Genomic DNA, 17,675 nt, shown 5'->3' on the forward strand with positions numbered 1-17,675 from the left:
TCAGTTTGGATGAAAAGTATGTAGCAGTCAGTTGTCTCATAAACTGTAGTCAAATGTACCGTCAAACAGCACAATGGATAATGTAGGCTGCATCTTAAGTTTTCAGTGACCCTCGGCTAGACCAGAAAGTCTCTTACATCTTAGAGAAATTCCCACATTGTTGCTCAAATAAAATAGTGCTTTCTTTTTGATTCTTCAGAGAGAATAAGGTAAGATACCACATCTTACCTTATCTCTTTATCGCTATCATTCATGACTTATATGATCCAAACATAAAGTATTTCATAATATTTTCATGATAAAAAGGATTGATAATTAGGCATCTTTCTCTGCCTCCTTCAGTGGCTTTTGCTTAGAATTTATGTAGTGACATACAGCAAAAATTTCTGGATAGTATGCTCTATGGTGAAGTGAAGACACTAAAGTTGTCTACAGAGGCATTGGTACCCAGGCATCTGAGTCAAAGTACACCAAGCAAGAATTCTTACTATGGCTGTTTTTAAGAGACAAGATTTTAAGAGACATCAAGGTGGCCAGTAGAATTTGGGATAGCTGGAATCTAAGAAAAGGGGCCACTTGACTTATTTACTCATTTCCCACCCTATATACTACTCTTCAGAGAGGTAGAGAAAGCACCACATAGGAAATGCTGTCAAAACCATTTTGCAGTTTGTCAAGATAGTAAGTTGTATCCCCAATCCTTTTAGAATAAGGGAACTGGGTTTATCTGTTCAGTCAAATGGATACTTAGTAATTACTGTATTCTATCAGTGATATATTTCACAAACAAAATGTGAGTCATATAGAATAATACTGGAAGAGTTCTATGAAGACAGAAAAGTTGGAACACAAAGATTGTTAAATTGTTTTTGAGAGATAAGGTTTTACAATTCCTATCACAATCACAGGCCAGTTTAATATTAATTCCATTGTCAGACTTTTATGATTTATGTCTTGCTTATGAGTTTCAATTTTTGAACTATTTTGGTTTTTTGCTTTTTTAAATGAATCCATTGTGATAATCTCTAGTTTCAAACAGACAGCTTTAATTCATTTATAATTAATTTCATTTCCAATTTTTAGATATATTTCTTCAACTTTATTTTGTAGCATTTTCTCCACGCTAATAAATAACATGTGATATTATTTAAAGTAAGTATTCATAAGTAACATATGCTCTAATTATGTTGTGAATCTTAGTTTTATATACATTTGTTATGGGCTGAACTGTGTCTCCCAGTTCATATGCTAAAACCATAAGCTTCAGAATGTGACTGTCTTTGAAAATAAGACGATTAAAAACATAAAGTTAAAACAAAGGTAGTCTGAGTATATTCTTACATGAAAGTGGAATTGAAGTACTCAAACACATACCTGAAAATGTGTGCAGAGGGGAGACACTATGGGAAACATCATATGAGGACATGCAGACACAATGAGAAGACAGTGTTCTGTAGGTTGAGGAGGTTCACCAGGAGAATACACATTCATTGCCATGTTGACCTTATACTTATAGCTTTCAGACTGAGGAAATTGCTTTCTTGTTGCTTAAGTGTCTATGTTTGGTTATGACAGTCCCAGCAAATTAGTATAGTCTTAGACAATAACACTAGATGTATCCATAATTAGTTAAAAGTTTTTCCATGTCAGCATTTTTGGAAGGTGCCTGTTTGTCTTGTGGCAAAGATAACTATTTTAAGTTAGTTGTTATTGACCTCAGTGTTGTCCTATGGTAGGTAACCTGGTCTCTTTCCTCTAGAAGATTTGATGATATTCTTCGTAGCCATGTTATTATACACATCTTCCTGATGTGTAATTCTATTTTTGTCACTTGGCCTTCTGACACTAATTATTTGTCTTTAACATTGAACTATCTTATGTGTCATGTTTGGAAACACTAGTCTCCCACTTTTCTGGAGATATGAGCCATTAAGAAAATAGTTTGGCTGGAGTCCTCGCTGTGCAGCTGTTCTTTCTTCTTGAACTTTTTAGAAACCACAGTCCCAGGCAACAGGTGGTGTGACTTCAAGCTTCCATTCATGAATAAACGAGTTCTACCCCAGATTGTCAAATCCAACACATGAGAATCAAGCCAATCCCCTACTATGTTTGGCTCTCAACAACCCATATTGTATGTAGGTTGGCTAAGTGAGGAGTCTGCTGGGATGTATCTTTAGCCCCCTTATTATTGTTGCGTGTTTTGTTCTATTTTTGGACTATAAAAATGCTTATCTTTCTTTCGTAGACCATTTTTTAAAATATTTGAGATAATTTTGCACTGCCAGAAGTGTTTCAGAGATACTTTATAAAATATGACTCTGACCTTTCAAAAATGGTGCAGGAACTTAAAAAAAGTTCTATACTTTTAATCCAACTTTTCCTGATGTTATCATCTTATGTAACACAAATGTCTTTGTAATTTACTTCTTTTGTAGTTAATGTCTTATTACTGTGTATATGGCACTAAAGGGTAGTGGGAGTATAAACTTATCAACCAACCTTAACTAGAAATTCTAGGCAAGAATTCTTACATTAGCCAATTATTTAATCATCCATCCATTTATCAATAAATATTTATTAAGTCCTTAATTGTGTTCTACACCCAAAAATTGTAGCAGTGGTTAAAACAGTCAATTCTATTTCTCCTTGTATTGTTAAAATGTTACTTTCAGGCTGGAGAGATAGGCCAGCAGTAAAAAGCACTTGATGCTATTTCAGAGAAGCCTAGTTTGGTTCCCAGTGTCCACATGTCAGCTAATAACCTTCTGTAACTCCAGTTCCAAGAAGTCCATGCCCTCTTCCATCCTCTGTGTGTGCTGCATGAATATAGTGTGCAGACATATATGCAGGCAAAACTTAGACATAAAATAAGAAAAATCTTTTAAACGTATATGTTAGTTTCAGAGTCAAGTATATAAAAATGGTAAATCATACAGTGTTACATATAGAAATCATGCTAAGTGGGAAATATATTTTAAAAAAGGATAAAAAGTATTTGGATCTGTGGAAGAAAAAGTCAGTATAAAAAATGTTGGCTAGGAAGACTTTGTTGGGAAGAACTGAATGAAGCTCCAAAGGCTACAGTCTTTGGCCATACAACTACTCAGGAGAGTAATGGTCCTCAAAGTAACCTTGAGGACTGAGCATCAGAACCACAAAATACCAAAGTTTAGAATCACTAAGTACCTGGCTTCTACATATAGCCAGTAGACCAAAGAACTGAGATCTGGTCTTAGGTCTTCTTGACATCAGAGCTTGTGTTTTTAACTGGACAATCAAGTACAGATCTGCCAAGACATGCACACATCAATTTCAAGGGTTGCATTCTGGCCCCTTTACTCATGCAACTCTGTGATCAGCCACAGTGTTCTCATAAACCCTTCAAGAAAACTCTGGGTATCTATTTACAGAGCACTTGAGGTTTTTCAACAAGATGTTTTCATTGAACTAGCTAAGCTTCATAAAATATGATTTTGTTCTTTCTAATAAGTGGTGCAGGAACTTGAGTGGTCATAGCCAGCCTATGAGGTGGTCAGAGCCTCTGTGTACCTGTCAGAACCTACACAGAGAAGTTAAGATTTCTTTCTAAGTGTCTTTGTTCTTATTTTCTACATCAGAACACTCACAAGCATCCATTTATAAATCAATCTTCTCATGCTTCAAGAAAGACCACCAGTTTATATTATAGCAAGCTTAAATTATAAGAGAATCTTAAAGGGCAGTGGGCATAATTCGCTCTTGGAAAGGAAGACAGAAATAAGAGCTCTTACTGAGAAGAGCTTTTATAGGGTCACTTTAGTGCTTCATTCTTTGGAAGAGTTTAAACATAAATCTTGAGCCTGAGCTTCCAGACTTCAAGTCTTGAGTAATGAAGAGGCAAATGCAGATTCAACACTTATTCTGGGTCATTTTCTGGGCCAAGAGATCAGATGCAGATCCCTCCTGGAGGAATTAATGACATCTCCATGATAAATTCGGAGCTACCTTTGCAAATATTCATTGTTTTTAACTGTCACTCTCCCCACTTACTCCTGGGTCCCCACTTGCATCACCATCTCTTGTACATTATTCCACACATTGTACACAGGATCTTATTTCCATGGACTTTTCCACCAGGATAGTTTTTCTCTAATTTCTGCATATTCAGAGGAAATGTATGTGTTTAAGACTCTGCTCAGGGGCTCCCCACTGTGTACATTTTCCTAAACCTTATAGTTAATATTGATTTTTTTTTTATGTTTCAGTGCTTCCACACATACAGAGAGTCAGAAGGAAAAAGAAAAGATAAGAAATAAGAGGAGGAGAAGAAAAAGAAAGAGGAAGAGGTGGAGAAGGAGAAAACCTGACCAATGCTAGGAGAGATGTTATCATGGCTTGCCCATAGCAAGCTCAAATGTGTGACTTCTTTTTTTTGTCTTTTAGGCTAAGCAATGAGGTGTTTTGTTTTATTTTGTTTTGTTTTGCATGGGGGCTCTTAAACATGGTCCTCTACTGCCATAAATTTCGCAGCTAGTTTTCCATATTTGGGGAATCACAGGGGTCAGCACATCCAGAATGTGATGGGCAAAACTTACCCTAGGAAAACCATCTTTGTGAGCATGGTATCTCCCCTGAAAGGCAAGTTTTGTGCACGGATATGTTCAAAATGTCCTTGTCTAATCAAGACACTAGATAGGTATTACTAGCAATGGGCATGTTGATGGTTAGCATGAGATAAGGGAAACAACTCTGCTTGAATTCTAGAATTCATGGTCTTCTGAGAAGCTGAGGTGACGTTGCAGTGATCTTGCCTTACACAGCTGGCTTAAACCTGACTCTCTTGATTTTTTTTCCTTTCCAAATGCAACATTCAGACTAAGGTATATGTCAGATATGGTTGAGCTTTTTATAAGTCATTTGAAGTTGGCTCTGCACTCTTTAGACTGTATATTCTCAGTGTAGGAGCAGTAGGCATAAAGTCTGGCATCCATTCCTTCAGCCGCTGCCAAAGCTCTCATTTAGAAAAGAAGTCTGCTTTAGAAAGTGTGGTTTCCTCAGTGTTTTAAAATGCAGACAAAAGCTCCCTTATAGGCTTTTATAAGGATTAGAAGAGATAATATGTAGATATATTGGTGTGTGTGTGTGTGTGTGTGTGTGTGTGTGTGTGTGTGTGTGTGTGATCGTACAAAAGCTAACTTAGAATAAATGCAAAATAAAAATATATACAATAAAATAATTATAATTGCTAATTATCTTCACTTACCTCTGTAGATAGTATCAAGAGTTGATCCATTCTCAATGGGCTTTCCTTGATTTTGAAATGTTCAGGCAAGCTGCTTGAGCCTTTTATGGGATCTGACCTCTGACAACTTTCGATATAATATACTACTATTATATAATACCTTCCCCTTCTAATAAAATGAGGACACCCAGGGTTTGGTGGTATCCCTTAATCACATCTGAAGAGAATATCCTCTATAATAATAAGCCTAGGTGTAGGTTCTTAAAGAAAGCACAATAGGCCATCTGTGTATTAATGTTTTAGATTTAGTATTATCATAGATTTACAAAGAGTTTTAAAAGGTAACAAGAAATGCTTGTGTCTTAGTTACTTTTCTACCATGTGATAAGATATCATAACCAAGGCAACTAACAGAAGAGTTTATTTTGGTCTTATGGTCCAGAGAGTCAGAGTCCATGTTCATCATAGAGACAAAGATGGCAGCAAGCATAGTACTGAGGAGAGCTGAGAATTCACACCTGGATCCACACACTCTGCCCAATCCTTCTGAAACTTCAACACCCATTTCCAGTGATGCACCTTTATCAATAAAGCCATACCTTCTAATTCTTCGAAAATAGTTTTACCAACTGAAGACCAAGTATCCAAACCAACATATTTCACTCCCTGGTCCTCATAGGCTCTGTGGCCCTATCATAGTACAAAATGCATTTAGCTCAACTTCAAAAGTTCCCATATTCTTTCAGTCTCAACACTGTTTCAAAGTCCAGTCCTGTGAGAATCAAGGCAATCTCTTAATTGAAATGCAATCCAAGCTTCACGTCCACAGCTTCTTGGGGCTTCTTACTCTCTCAGAACCTTCATGCAGGACCTGCCATGCCACATATTGGTGGGCTTCTAAATATAAAGCCACATGGATGCTGCTGCCAATTTTGGCTGCCCACTGGGGATAGAACCTGACCCCTTCAAATAACGTTTATGCTACCAATGATACACCTCCACCAACAAGGCTGTATCTCTCAATCCTTCCTAAGCAATTCCACAAACTGGGGACCAATTATTCAAACCTATGCACCTATGGGAGCCATTCTCATTCAAATTAGTTATCCCATGAACATGCCCTTTCCTGGTCCAGCATTTCAGGTTCCATTTAGTGGCCGTGTCTCCTTCACTTCTTTTGATAGGGAGCACCTTCTGCATCCTCCTTTTTACTTTATATTTGATTTATGAGCTCAGTACTTTTGAGGAGAATCGGTCGAATACTTTGTAGTACATTTGTCAGCTAATTTGATGTTTCCTCACAATGACCTCCTGCCATTCATTTGTTGCAGGCCTGCCACAGAATTGATGCCGGGCACTTTCCAGTTCAAGAGGCACATGAAACCCACTTGTTCCATTACTGGTAATGTTAGCCCTGATTCCTTAGTCTTTGGCAAAACTTAATGCTTGCACTACTCACTGGCTAACACTATTCTAGACATGACCACTGGAACACCTTCAAGTTGACTCCTAAATTGCTTAAAAGTATTTTTACATTATTTGCTTATATTTTATTCTGACTGTTGTTATAAGAAAATGCATCTCCTCTGACCCATTACAGCAACTCTGTTGATGACTTTACTTCCCTCCCCATGACAGTAGCTTAGCTGTGCCTATATGCAGGTGTTTCCCAGATGGTGTTGGCATGTGCATTGGATTTCTCAATAACACTGTTATCCCTCCAGCATTACCAATCTCCATTGGTAGCTATTTTGAAATATTTTGAAGGGACACAACAGAACAATTCATTATGGCTACTTGTGCTCTAAAACACACTTTCTACATTGTTCTTGTGCTAGATTCTATTTAATTAACTTTTGATTTTGCATTGCAGGACCCTGATATACATTAGACGGTCACTGCCCAGCCATTCATCTTTGAAAGTAACTAGACTGGTTATTTTTTCCAAAGTTCCATCAGGTTAAAACAGTTAGCAATTTTTCTCCTTGCAGTGTCCCTTCAGCCTGGACCAGACGGATAATAGATCAGCATAGGTTCAGCTGCATTACAACATTAGTCATCAATTAGGTTTAAACCAGCACTGTAATCTATCATTTATCTTGCCTGCCACAGCTCTTCTGAACATTTAATTTTTTAAGGCCTCTTAGGGTTTTTTTTTTTCTTCCCCTTCTTTTCTGAACTGGCCTCTTGCCTCTCTCCTTTGTCTCCGGCACAGACATCTCCTTAAGGAACAATAAAAATTAGATTTGTTTGACCTCCTCTCAGGGTTCATTTCAGAGAGATGGATTTTAATAGCTTTGACTGGTTGAGCAGACAGCTTTTATGCAATATCCCAGACATTTACTCACTGTCTTTGCTGAGCCTGAAGCAGGTGTGTTAGAAGGAGGTGTGCCTGTGTGCCACCGAAGAGCTCCTTACTATTCTCTTCACATGACACAGTACTCAGAGAAATTGCTGGCCCACACACGGTGGGCATCTCATTAGGAGGAACGGTCATTGGCTAGCCTCTCCCCATCTAATAATAGCTTGCTTTAATCTCTTCCATCCTACATTTATTACATTGCTAATTGAAAGGAATATCTCTGCTCAATGAGGTCTTTCTAAGATGGCCTGAGTTGAAATGGGGTCTCTGCTTTTACACTACCTTCTTCATGAATATTCTGCTTCAGGCTCAGGATGTTTTCTCATTTCAAGATAGACTGAGGTCATGGTGAGAGCATGTGTTTGTAGCCACCTACTCAGGATGTGAATTCTGATGCAGCCATTTATGAGGTGAGCCACTGTCTGGATTTGAGCTGGTGACCCTACCTTTCCAATGCCTGCCTCATTAGAATAATAATTCTTGTCTCACATTATAGTTGCCTTTTTAAAACAAAGCCATAGGTTGCTGTGGCATGGATGACACAAATCTAGGTTTGTTTGTTTGTTTTTTTTTTTCTGAGAGGTAGAGATAACAATCTTCATGTCACAGATATCTATTGAATATCTACTGAGTAACAGGCAAACTTCTAAGCAGGAAATGCAGCAATGAACAAAACAGACAAAACATCTGGCCCTTAGAGGTTCAATTTTGATGGAAGACAGTAACAGAAAATGTAATCAAGGCACTGATCTGTTAGATAGTACTGAGCAGTAAGGAGAAAAGGACAGTGCTCTGAGTTGACATCATTAAATAAGGAAAAAAAATATTTCTCTATAGTATCTGGCATAAAACCAATTACCCATTCATAATTTTTATTCATGCAAATCAATCATTTGTTATTTTTACATACTATTTAAAGTTAAAAATTGTATCCCTTTTTTTCTCCAATCCTTCCCATGTACCCTATTTCTTCTTCCTTTTGAAATCATAGCCATATATATATATATATATATGTGTGTGTGTGTGTGTGTGTGTGTGTGTGTGTATGCTTAAATGTATAAATACAAACTGCTCAGACCATTTAGTGTTAGTTGTATGTGTGTGATTTCAGAGCTGACCATTTGTTTTACACATTTATTCAACGTCTTTGGAAATGATATTTTAGGCCAGACACAGATTTTGTAATTGTTGGGTATGGTTTTGGACTATGAAACATTAAATTATTTCATCCATTCATTTATTCATCCACTGAGCCTCTATTTTATACAAGGCACTTTGCTAAGAACCAGTATATGGAAATGAATAGGTGAGTCCCTGTGTGCCAGTTACCCATAATCTAATGGATTTTCAGCTACAAAGCAAGCCAGAGCCCTAGAGACAAGAGGGGAATTGGACTGGGGCCTAGAAGGAAGGATAAGGGGAAGGATACGTTGATAGACCTAGCCAGACACTTGGCACAGCGGACTTTCTGCTTCTTGATGCTGATGGGAATGCTCGTCAGTGATCCAGGCTACTGGAATGCCCACTCTGCTTTCTCAGCTGTTTCTTTGAAGCCACCTCACTATCCAACAACAGGATGAGAGCAGGCCAGGCAGCTGGTAAGACTCAAAACAGATTTCCTTTATGTTATGTAAGCCCCCAGATTTTGGCTGTAGGAAGAACGAAGTACCATCTAAAGTAAAGAATCGTACTATTCTCTGTAGAAAATGGATAAAATTAGTTGGGGTTTTCAAAGCAATATTTTAATGTGTTTAGAGGGCTGAGTTTTAATCTTGACCTTATCAAGAGTTAGATGCTGAATGTAGACTTTGAATAATATATTGATTAGATTAGATAAGTCCTAGCTCTAGAAATAATGCCACAAAATCAATTATGCTAGTGTTGCAGATGTATCTCAGGTGGTAAACTAATTGCCTGGAATGCATGAAATCCTGCATCATGAAAACGGGTGTGGTGGTACATACATGCAAACCCAGTGCTTGGGAAGCAGAGGCACAAGGCTCAGAAATTCACTGTCATCCTTGTCTACATAGAAAGTTCTGGACCAGGCTAGATTCTGTGAGATCCTCTCTGTCTCAGAACAAACAAGCAAACAAACAAATAAAAAGCAAATAGGACGTGTAAAGGTTTAATTAATTTCTGCTCACTTTTATAGCTATTCGTCTGCCCTCTGTTTACATACCTGTGTTGATCTGTCTTCCTTTGAGCTTTGACTCTGGGCATCACACTTCACATCATGCTAGACAACGTTTTGGCTCCAATATTCTAGTAAATGAGTCTCTGGGTTGTGTTTCTCCACAATAATTTATATTCTTCTCAGTGTGTTAGACAACACAATAATTATAACAATAACTTCTGTGTTCATACAATATAGTATGGATACTGTAAATGAGGTAGGGCTGTACAGGCCCCTGTTGTTTTCCTTCTACAAAAGAGAAAAGAAAAATACAGAAAACCTTCATGGAAGCAGCAGGGGCTGCCTCCCTGCCCCTGGATAGTGGAAGGATCATGTGTTCCCTCCGTGAACTGGATGGGCAGCAATATCACAGTGGTGACCAGACCATCCCAGTTTGTTTGAAATTGTCCCAGGCTTAATGCTGATCGCCCAGTACCTATCATCAGGGGCTGAGCCAGTACTCGCCAAATCTGGTTAAGTGAATCACCTGGGATGCTGGATGAAATTGCTCTTCTGTCACTGGGTGCATTAACGAAGTCAGTAAGACTTAGAGGAAAACAAATGAAAGTCATGCTGGAAACATTTTGTTTCTTTCCTTTGGTGGAATGAAATGGGTCCTAGTGTTTTTTTTTCTTCAGGGATTCCCCAGAGAGAAGCTAACAATGAGACAACACAGTGCAGACAGGTTACAGTGAGGAACTCTGGGCCTTCCCTTTATTCTCTGAATAGCTAGCTACTGAAGGGACTTCCAAGTCTTCTTTGAGTGGTATTTCATTTTGCAACTCTTTGGAAGATAATTTTGCTTTGGGTATAAATTGGCAAGTGGACAGTAAGACAAAATTTCCTGATGTTGCCCCATGACAGCATCCCAAAGTCTGTCTCTTCAAAATACCATGATTCAGAGAGAAGTGATAGAGTGTGTGCTTTAGTTGCACAAATTACCTTACTGATTAATTAACAAAGTAGCATTACTGTCTGTCTGTTCTTGAGAAGACTGATGACCAGGCCATTTCCTCAAGAGAAGAGAATGATAGATGGGGGTCAGGAAGATGAAGAGGGTAAGGTCTTTTATAGACTGGGAAGCCTTCAACTGCTCATTTCTTTTTTTTTTCTTCTTTCCTTTTTAGGGGGTGGGGTGGTGTGGGGAAGATCTCAGTGATTCTGTTTTGAGAGAGGCTGAGCTATGCTCAGCACCTTCAGACCTCTGAGGGAGGTGAGGAAGTAGCCAGCTCTCTAACCCCTGAACAATGTCCTAACTCTAGGCAGGAAAGCTCAATGACCACCCTATGCTGAAACTTTGAAATTATAGACAACCTTGGCCCTGATAATGAACCATTTGTGATCAGAGACAGATTACTTTTCTAACCTGACTTGTAGTTTCTTTATTGGGGTTTTTTTTGGGGGGAATTAATTTTTATTGGATATTTTATTTACATTCCAGATGTTACCCCATTTCCCCATTTCCCCTCATCCAGAAACCCCCTCTCCCATGCCCCCTCCCCTTGCTTCTATGAGGATGTGCCCCCACCCACCCACTCCCTCCTCCTCACCCTCGAATTCCCCCACACTGGGGCATCCCCAAGGACTTCCTCTCCCACCTATGCCCAACAAGGCCATCCTCCCCTACATATACAGCTGAGCCATGGGTCCCTCTCTATGTGCTCCTAGGCTGGTGGTTTAGACTCTGGGAGCTCTGATTGGTTAGTGTTGTTGCCCTCCCCATGGAGCCACAAACCCCTCAGTTCCTTCATTCTTCTCTCTAACCTCTCCACTGGGAACCCCATGATCAGTTCTATGGTTAGCTTTGAGCATCTGCCTCCATATATGTCAGGCTCTGGCAGACCTCTAAAAAGACAACTATATCAGGCTCCTGTCAGCATGCACTTCCTGGCATCCACATCAGCATCTGCCTTTGGTGACTGCACATGGGATGGATACCCAGGTGGAGCAGTCTCCAGACAGCCCCTCCTTCAGTTTCTGCCCCACACTTTGTCTCCATATTTGCTCCCTTGAGTATTTTGTTACTCCTTCTAAGAAGGACCGAAGCACCCACACTTGGTCTTCCTTCTTCATGAGCTTCATGTGGTCTGTGAGTTGTATGTTGGGTATTTTTTCATACCATAGCACAGTGCTGAAGTGCTGACCACTGAGTGGGGAATGAGGAACCGCCTGAGCAAAGCCTGGAACAGTGTCAGACATAGGGTAAGATGCACAGGGTATCTGGGATGCAGGCTTTTACTCCAAGAACATTAAACTCTCACTTATGCAACAATTTTTACCCAAACCATATTCTCATCAATGGATTAAGTGATTTGCAGAGCAAATGTTATTAATACAAATTGTGCTTTTATAATATTTCTGTACAGCACTGTTTCACTATTTCTGATTATTTTCCTTAATACAATTGTACTGTGATCAAGGATGCTTTTGTAAACTAAAGACTGGATCTCTTACTAATCCATCAGTATTATTTTCCATGTCAACCTGAACTGATTATAACTATTGTTATTTTGAGTTTTCTTTTATGAGTGTTTATACCACAAACTCTATTTAATAATAGCTCAGATTTTGTTCATTTATAGTTAGCAATATATAATATGATGTGAGGTTTCCTCCAAATATCAATTTTATTTGTGCCAAATCTGTTTACTAGTAGTGTTTCTTAAGAATTATCCAGGGGCTAGAGTGACGGCTCAGTGGTTAAGGGCATTGGCTGCCCTTCCAGAGGTCCTGAGTTCAATTCCCAGCAACCACATGGTGGCTCACAACAATCTGTAATGGGATCCGATGCCCTCTTCTGGTGTGTCTGAAGACAGCTGCAGTGTACACATTAAATAAATAAATAAATCTTAAAAAGAAGAAGAAGGAGAAGAAGGAGAAGGAGGAGAAGAAGGAGAAGAAAGAGAAGAAGGAGAATTGAACTACAGAGATAAATGGTTCTCATTCGTCCTTCTAAATCAAAGCCAGGGAAGCCAGGGAGGTAACTTGACATGAGTCAGACTATTAACAATGGGGTCAAAGCATCCGACTGCACTTTGAGTTCATTTCCATATCCAAACCCCAGACCACTACCAGCCCCTGGATGAACCTCTGATATTGCACACTCCTGAAACTTCACCTGGAATAAGCTGGCCTCCTTTTGATGCATGTTACAGTGCTTTTAACCCTTGCTAGTTTTCCTAAGTACTCCATGTTCAGTGTTGGACTTTTTTCACTTCTTTCTATTCTAGTCTCGCTAAGTTTGCACCTTTATTTCCAACAAAATAAAACAAAACAAAATTTAGTGAAAAACATTTTTGAAGAAAAATGAGTGGAGATAAATAAAAGAGTGCTGAGCAAAGTACTTAACGTTTAAAGTCTTGGCTCTCTTCTGCAAACTATGGATCCCAGCCTGGCTAGCCCCACCTGCTGTCATCAAATATCCACTCCCTTTTCTTCTTGCCACTAACCTGCACTGACAGCTTTCATCCAGCTGTTACACACTCAGAGCCCAAGACCTACAAAATTCCAACAAGAAGTCCATGACATTGGAACTACCTGTGAGTGCCCCAGTGATGCGGTTAAGCAACGGGATTTTCTAAGAGGATAAACTCATAAATGATGGAATAAGGCCGGGTCCTGGCCTAAGAGGCTGATTTCAAAGGATGAGTTTTCTACTCACTAGTTGGTTGCAGAGAGAGATAATTTTTGTGGTTGTGGTTTTTTTTTTTCCAACAAGGCATGGGAATGGCCGTTCTTCCCACCCACTTGAACAAGACCCATAGAATACAACACGCATCCTATAGATGCATCCTGAATAGAGACCTCATCTCGACTGAATCTGGCAGTGACAGTCATGTGGTAGAGCTGGTAGGTGGTGGTGGAAGGTCTAAGCACCCAGGGACCCTCCTCCTGCCCAGCACCTTCAGAAAGCCTTTCAACACCCTGATTTCTATGTGTTCTGACACACACACATGAATTATGGGCTCCTTCCAGCTGCCTGCTCAGCCCATGTCTGGAGAGGTGCCAGCCGCCGATTGGATCAGCTAAAGCAGCCATGAGGTAGTTAAGGGTGAGCGGAGTGCAGCTGGCTAAGAAAATGGGTAAATATTTTATAGACTGTACGGTAAATAATATATATGTTCAGAGAAACAAGGTGAATTTTTAATAGGCTTGGGCCCCTGTTAAGCTTGCAATTAAATGCTGGTGCTGGACGAAGTGAAAGCAGGCTCCAAACCCTCCCTTCCTACTGAGAATCAAAGACCTACCCATAAATTCTCAGTCAGTGGTTCAGACTGTTCACTGATGCTGAATTGCTCAAATTGAATGTCTTTCTTTTCTACAAAGAAAATGCCCCTTTCCTTACCCAGTGCTGCTTACAAAAGTGTACTCACAAACACTTCGTTATATTTATGTGTTTTAACCTGTTTTTATTAGAAAGTCTATATAAGACCTTTATCTATTATTTTTATTTCTGTCCTCATGCAATTCCAGTAAGATGTACACAGGAGTCGTTAATAAATATTTGTATTTCACTTGCTGTTGAGGCTCCACGTTGTGCCAAGCCCTCCCCTAGCTCTGGCCTTCTTAAACTCTTCCCACATTTGACATCTTTATTGATGAAATGAACATTGAGAAATATTTATACAACAGTACATTTATAGGTATATAAAATAGATATGCAAGTCAAACATTTACTGATAAATCATAAAGAAACCTCTACTAAATGGTTCTTTGCTACACATATAATAACTTAAGAAACTGAAGTAAGTCATCAACTTAAACAGTTTTTAAAATCAAACATTTTAACACAATACAATCCAAAGTTATGTTACCTTGGCAACTTACATGAACACCGAACATAGGAAAATATTGAAAGTGGTTTTTTTTAATTAAACTATTACATTTCTATGAGCATAGAAAATTTTGTGTGAATAGTAAAAAAAAGTCTTGAGTCTGAGCCAAGATGTTTTCTGCAGTATTCATTGGCACCGCATAGTGAAATGTCTTCCACATGGCAAAGTTAGTTTTTTGTATGCTCACATCAAGGTGGTAGTGAAGTTATATAGTATTAACAGAAGTAACTGCTGTCAGAAATACCTTGGATTCATTGCAAGTTGGATTTTGAACTCATTTTTGGTTGTTTTGTGTTCAGAAACATTTTACTGTTACCAAATTCAGTTCTGTGGACCCATGTTGGGCCATGAGACATAGTCTAAGAAGCTGAGAAGTAAATAGTATAAGAATAACTTGAAAGATTTGATATTTACAAGAAGTCTTTTGCTTTTATGTGTAACTACCCTGCATTTAGTGATTTTTTTCAGGATGTTCATCAACTCCTGTGACCTGCAGCTTAAGAATCTGGGCTCTAGGTTACTGGCACCACAGGTCTAGAGTACAAAATCCTATGGCTAGGAGGTCAAAGGTAATGAAGATAATCAAGGCGGGGAGGTAAGTGGTGACGAGAAAAATGAAACAGAATACTGGGAACAGAGAGTTTGTGATAGAGGATGTGTTCATATTGTGATAACCAGGAAAGGAAGGGGGAGAGGGAAGAGAGGAAAAGGAGAGAGAAAAGGGAGAGAGACAGACACACAGAGAGACAGGAAGACAGACAGACAGACACAGAGACAGACAGAGACAAAGAAAGACACATGTACATGCACACAGAAAGACAGAGGGGGAGGGAGAGGGAGGGAGAAAGGGAGGGAGGGAGGGAGAGAGAGAGAGAGAGAGAGAGAGAGAGAGAGAGAGAGAGAGAAAAGAGAAGAGAAGAGAAGAGAAGAGAAGAGAAGAGAAGAGAAGAGAAGAGAAGAGAAGAGAAGAGATGAAGGTCTCACTCTTCCCTTCAAAGGTACAGTCCCAGTTTTTCAAGCTTTTTCCAGCCAAGCTAATTCTCTTAAAGATTCCGCCACCACCCAATAGTGCCATGGCCTGAGGACCAAGACATAAACACACCAACTTTGGGGAATGTTTAAAATTCAACCCACACCACATGTATGGGATGGGATACTGGTGGAAAGGAATTAACTAGCTACTGCAATCCTCAGGCATTTGAGAGGCTTAGAAGAATCATTATAAGGATGATGCAATTGGGTAGCTGAGGACAATCAATACTCTGGGAAAATATGAAGGCTTGTGTGATTAATCATCAATTTATATGGATCTCAGCGGTCCTTTTTGGCACTATGTAAAGAAACTCGTTTACTGCAGAGGATAGAAAAACTGACTCTCAGGCCCAGAATTTAATTGTAAAGAGGCCAAAGATCTAGAAGAAAGGGAAGAGATTTTTATTTTATTTTATTTTATTTTGTTTTGTTTTATTGTTTTTAACCACAGTAAGCTGGCTACACTCAAGTCAGGCCTCTACCTGGAAAGGCATAGTATGCTGAAACTTGGAAGAGAAACATCTAGGTTGACTTCATGTGAAAACCTAAAATCATAGACTTTTGTAGACATTCATGGCTATTAAATTGCACATTTATCTTGGTTAAAAAAAATAGTACACCATCTTTCCTTAAGAATAATACAGATGTTTCTGTCTTACAAGGTAAAGATGATTCACCACTCTCACCTGAAGCTACTTCACTTTACCTAGAAGACTCCTTCACTGCTCATTGTGATCAACAGACCAGTCAGTAATCATGGAAGGTCATAATACGACCAAGGAGGTGCTGGTACTAGGTTGCCAGATATGGTGTTGTACCTGAGAACCTCAAGCAGGGGGCATTGTGAGTTTGAAGCTACACTTGGATCTGAGACTATATCTCAAAAATGAATGCATGGATGAATGAATTTAAAACAAATAAAATATAATAGATAAATGAGGAAGAAGAGGAGGAAAGGATTACATTCTGAAACAGCAAAAAGATCTAACAATGCAATTCATCAGGGCTGGGAATGTATGCCTTGGCATGACAGTGATGTCTAAAAAAAAAAAAAAAAAAAAAAAAAAAAAAAACGGGACACAAAACATTTTAAATGTATAGTCTATTCGAATACCTTGGGAGAGACCCAAGGAGATGGCAGTAACATCCTAAGAAACAGATCCCTAAAGCTTTATCACAGTGGTTGCCCACAGTTGTTGAAGGTGGACTGACAGGAAGTTCATTGCAAATGAGAAAAAGAAGTAGGTGTACTTCTAAATGAGCTTGTAGGTAAGTTCAAAATCAGAGGATGCACTGTTTACCAAACTGAAAAGATGTGGACATAAGTAAAAGTATGACAGAAAACCTTTTGGTTCTTACATATGTCTCAGCTAATGATAGAAAACAACATTATAGTCCTGGTTCACTGACATCAATGGCGAGAGAATACCACAAATAATAGGAATCACTTGGTGGCAAGTATCTATTAGAAGCATGGTTAGGAGGGCTCACCCCTAGAAAGCCATGAAAATAATAGAGTACAGTATCTCTAGCGGCAATGTGGATCAAAACCCAAGTTGATGTTGCTCAATCTATACTCAAAAGAATGTACATTACATGATCAAGAGATTCTCCTCTTTCTGGACCTAAATTAATACATGAATTCAGAGTCTATTGACTAAAGAATACAGTACCCTATAATATCAAAGGAGCCCACTTAACAATGATTTTCCCAGAACCTTCCCCAAAAGAGCATACAGCATTTTATGTGAGTAAGTAAGCATATACTAAGGACAAGGGTTATGTGAGTGTTTCAGGGACTTCTGTTTGCAGGTTCTGTCTGGGTTGATAGTTTTATCTTGGAATGAGAAGTATTGTCAAGCCTTTCCTGCTAAGTAGGACTACACAGGACAACTAAGTAAATGGAATCCTGGCCTAGGTCCCTCTCAGAACATCCACTGGGTCCCAGCTGGCACAGCTTTCAATGTATAATTAAAATATATGCAGCTGGTTGCTGACCCTACATTTGGTCCTTGGCTTGGAACTAACTATAAAAGTAGGAAATGGGAA

At 39.0% G+C, this 17,675-nt stretch overlaps 1 non-coding gene across 1 annotated transcript; it reads right to left on the bottom strand.

The window, feature by feature from the left end:
• Positions 1-4,465: 4,465 nt before the first annotated feature.
• Positions 4,466-4,625, bottom strand: LOC117709705 (U1 spliceosomal RNA). The gene has a single exon (XR_004606947.2). It is a non-coding gene; the product is annotated as a U1 spliceosomal RNA (small nuclear RNA).
• Between the last annotated feature and the right edge of the window lie 13,050 nt (positions 4,626-17,675).

This window comes from Arvicanthis niloticus, chromosome 5, assembly GCF_011762505.2.
Source record: "Arvicanthis niloticus isolate mArvNil1 chromosome 5, mArvNil1.pat.X, whole genome shotgun sequence".
Classification (NCBI taxonomy): domain Eukaryota; kingdom Metazoa; phylum Chordata; class Mammalia; order Rodentia; family Muridae; genus Arvicanthis; species Arvicanthis niloticus.